This window comes from Meleagris gallopavo, chromosome 26 (assembly GCF_000146605.3).
Source record: "Meleagris gallopavo isolate NT-WF06-2002-E0010 breed Aviagen turkey brand Nicholas breeding stock chromosome 26, Turkey_5.1, whole genome shotgun sequence".
In the NCBI taxonomy this organism is placed as follows: Eukaryota; Metazoa; Chordata; class Aves; order Galliformes; family Phasianidae; genus Meleagris; species Meleagris gallopavo.
In genome coordinates this window covers 5,977,319-5,981,866 of record NC_015036.2, presented here as the reverse complement: position 1 = coordinate 5,981,866, position 4,548 = coordinate 5,977,319, and positions in this window count along the sequence as shown.

The following is a 4,548-nucleotide window of genomic DNA, read 5'->3' as shown; positions in this document are numbered from 1 at the left end:
TAGATAGATATAGATATAGATAGATATAGATATAGATAGATATAGATATAGATAGATATAGATATAGATAGATATAGATAGATAGATATAGATAGATAGATATAGATAGATAGATATAGATAGATAGATATAGATAGATAGATATAGATAGATAGATATAGATAGATATCCAGGATGTATATGTATATATATATATACACCATCTGTATATCCATTGATTAAACAGGGACCAACTGTTTACATGGTCTGATAGTGACAGGACAAGGAGGAATGGCTTGATATGACAAGAGTGGAGATGTGGGTTAGCTGTGAGGAAGCAATCCTGTTGTCAGAGGGCGGTGAGGCGCTGGCACTGCTGCCCAGAGAGCTGTGGTGCCCCATCCCTGCAGGCACTCGAGGCCAGGTGGGATGGGGCCCTGGGCAGCCTGAGCTGGTGGGGGGCAGCCCTGCCCATGGCCGGGGGTGGCACTGGCTGGGCTTTGAGGTCCCCTCCAACCTGAGCTGCTCTATGATTCCATGATTGTATGATTCTGTGATCTCTGCAGAACTGTCTGGCTCCTGCTCAATGTCTGCACTGCAGAAGGGATCTCAGATGTAGAAGTTCTGGAGAAGCATTGTTTGGGATGGAGTGGGCACATGAGCTTTTCTTCTGCAGGGCTGCCTGATGCTGTTCACTTGCAAAGTGCCACTTCAGTATCAAATGCAAAATATTTCACAGGAAATATGGGAATTAATCTTGCAATGGGGAAAAGTCAAGGTGAACCTTGACATTCTTCTGATTTTATTTCCATAGTGGTGGGATTTGTGCTACCTGTTATAGGCAACACTTCCTGTATTTCATTTCAAGTTTTTACTGCTATTTTAGCACCTTTTAAGCAGAACCATTTTCAGTGGTCCCAAGATAAAAGTTTTCCTGATTTGTAAGAAATTTGTAAGAATTTCTCCCATTTGTTTATTTGTTGAAATTCTTAGGAAATGTTGATGTGCTAATTCAGGACATCAGTGCAAAACAAAAACAACAAAACCAATAAAGTTGAAAATATTTGAATTTCCTGCCAACCAGCACTCCAGTTCTGGCAAGCTCTATTGATTTCCTATTGCATAAGCCACTTTCTTGTAGTCATACCACAGGAGAGGAACAATGTGTTCTGAGGTCAGATTGTGTTTCGATGGCTTTGTCCCTGTGTAAGTGCAGGCCTGGTGTAAGCCCTCATTGCTGTGGTGCACTCACAGTGTGCTCTGGTGCAGTCCCTAGGAGATGATGGGTGCTTCACCCCCCCACACTTCTGCCCTGGGAGTTGAAATGCAGATCATGATGTGCATCTCCAATGTTTGGGCTCGGTGCTGGGTCCAATCTTACTCAGCATCTTCATCAGTGCTCTGGTTGATGGGATAGAGTCCACTCTCAGCAAGTTTGCTGATGTTACTGTTCTCTGTTGATGTTAATGTTCTCTGAGGAGAAACGGCTGACACAGCAGAAGTCTGTGTTGCCATTCAACAGGGCCTGGGCAAACTGGAGGGTTGGGCAGGGAGGTACCTGATGAGGTTCAACAAGGGCAAGTATGGAGTCTTGCACCTGGGGAGGAATAACTGCATGCATCAGAACAGGTTGGGGGCTGACCTACTAAAGAGGAGTTCTGCAGAGAAGGACTTGGGTGTCCTGGTGGCCAACAGGTTGGCCATGAGCAGCAGTGTGCCCTGGTCGCCAAGAGGGCCAGTGGTACCTGGGGTGCGTTGCACAGAGCATAGCCAGCAGGTTGAGGAAGGTGATCCTCCCACTCTGCTCTGCCCCTTTGAGGCCACATCTGGAGCACTGTGTCCAGCTCTGGGCTCCCCAGTTCAAAGAAGACAGAGATCTCCTAGAAAGAGTGCAGCAGAGGGCCACAAAGATGGTGAAGGGCCTGGAGCATCTCCAGTATGAGGGAAGGCTGAGAGCCCTGGGGTTCAGTCTGGGGAAGAGAAGGCTGAGGGGGCATCTCAGCACTGTCTGTAGATATCTACAGGGAGTCAAGACATTGGGGCTGGGCTTTTTTTGCTGGTGTTTAGTAATAGGACACGGGGCAACAGGCAGAAACTGGAACCCAGGGAGTTCCATATGTACACAAGGAGGGACTTCTTTACTGTAGGAGTGACAGAACACTGCAACAGGATGCCTAGAGAGGCAGGAAGAGTCTCCTCTGGAGATACTCAAGACCCATGTGAGCACGCACATCTGCATCTTGCTGTAGGGTACTGTCTTAGCAGGGGATTGGATTCGATGGTCTCCAGAGGTCCCTTACAATTCTGTGATTCTGTAATTCTGTGATCCCAGATGGGTGCCATGTTCCAAAGGGACACAATGTGAATTCAGAGTATGTGCACAGAGGGAAGGGGAAATTTCAGCTGCAGATCCCTGCACCACACTACTGAAAGCTTTCTCTCACAGCAGTCTTTAAGAGGAGCTGGAAGATGGAGATGGAATTTCATCTGAGCGATTTGGGATGTGCCATCTCCAGCAAGCCAGGTTGTGCTCATCCTCTTCCTCTGCAGAGGGAGATGCTGCTCCCCTCCTTCTCCTGCGTGCCCATTCCCCTCAGCAGCACACTGCAACCCCTGGCCCCTCTGCTAGGAGAAGGGAATACTGATTGCTTGGAGACACTCCACAGAAAGTGGACATTAAGTGGACTAATGCTGAACGGCCATGGAAATTACAGCACGGACGCCATCAGAATCCATCGCAACTAATGCGATTAGAGCAGGCAGTGTAGGAATTCATAATGATCTGTGTTGTGCCCTTAAGTTGTGACAGTGCATCTGAGCCATGCTCTGCTCTTCTCCTGCCCTCTACTTGCACACTTTGAAGAGCTATAGACAAGGGAGACCCCCCAGGAGCCTTTCATCCCACCCTGTACCTCTCTCATACTGCCCTTGTTTCTAATTGTATGCAGAGACAACAGCAATGGCAATGACTTCATAACAAACCCTCCTAATGAATAAATCATCCTAATTTCAAGGCAAAGTTAGCACAGCCATCCACTGTGTCATTTCCATGAATCACAGCGATAAAGGGCCATGCTTGTTGAGACATTGCCTATGCAAATGCAGTGCAGCACTAATGAATGTAAGCAAAGTCCTGCAGTGCCAGGACAAGGCGAGTTTGTGCCAAAGCTCCCAGGAAGTGGCTGCTGCTTTGTCCAGAGGAGTAAGTGATGGGCTGAGGGGAGGCTGCAGGAGTCTGGCTCCATCCTGCATAGCTACTGCTGATCCCAGGTTAGTATCTTTGTTCTTTAGAGAAACGTATTTGGTCTATTCCTGATTTATGAACAGTGAGGGCCTCTCTGAGATCCTGGAAAGTGCAATACAGAAGGGGGCATTGTGCACCAGGGCAACCCAAAGCTCAGCTCCATTGTGCGGGGACAGCAGCATACTGGGAGGGCAGCGCAAGGTGCTGCTGGAAAGAACCCATGGCACTTTGGATTTCCAAAGCCTATTCTAATTTAACACCTCACAAAGCAGGGTTTTGCTGAGGAGGTATCTCTGCTCTCAAGCAGATTTCGGAGCTATTGTGTCTGTGCCGATACTCAGTACCTTGATGTTATTGTTTGTATTCCCTAGAAGCCTATGAAAGAGGTCTAGAGCCAAACAAGGGTGAGTCCTGTGGAGAGGGATGATTTATGGCAAGGAGTACAAGAAGGCCCTGCCATGAGCAACCAGGATGACCAATGAGGGACCGGCAGCAAGAGGAGCAGCAGCTCTGCAGGCACTGTGCAGCACTGGGGTGGCCATGGGGAAGCTGATGTTTGTCTGATATCCTGACTAACACACCACCAAGAAATTATCTCACACTCTGGAATCCTCTGGCACCAAGTACCAGCCAAAAAATGTCTAAAACAGTGAATGTAGCCCAATATACAACACCAAAGGTTTTCCATTCACAGTGAGTGCCAAGAACAATTGATTTTTTTTTGACAGCTGCTTTCTTTGTTAGATGATGTCATGGATTATTTATCTCTGAAAGCATTAAATGATACAAAGCACTTGATGAGTCACTGGGAAGAACAATCCCCAAGCCTGGCTGGTGTGAGAAGAAAGGAGCAGTGGCAATCTGCTCAATGGGCTGCTCCAGCAAAAGGCCCATAAATTCCCAAGTCTGCTTCCAGCACTTGACAACAGTTGTGTTGCTCCCACCACTCCTGAGTCCTGTAGCCCAGCAGCAAGTGGTTCCCTGCATGGCCTTTGGGTTTCAGAGCCTCTTGTACACCAAGCTCTGTCCCAGTACCTTGGGCTGACTGTGCAGCTCTGGATTTTGCAGGGTCCCTGCAGTCCCCCTCTGCAGCCTGGTAACGAAGGCAAGGCATGCCTTGAGCACACTGATAAAGGGCTTTTGAATGGAGACAGCTGAAGCACACATCATTTCACAATTAGCACTTTAATTTTGAACATTAATTAGGACGCTGCTGTTTGTAGAGGTTAGTTCTCATCGACCCACTTACATTGTTCTGAGAAGGACTAAAGAGATACTGAAGTTTGCAAATAAATCAATGGGGAAAAAAAAAGAGTAAAAAGAAA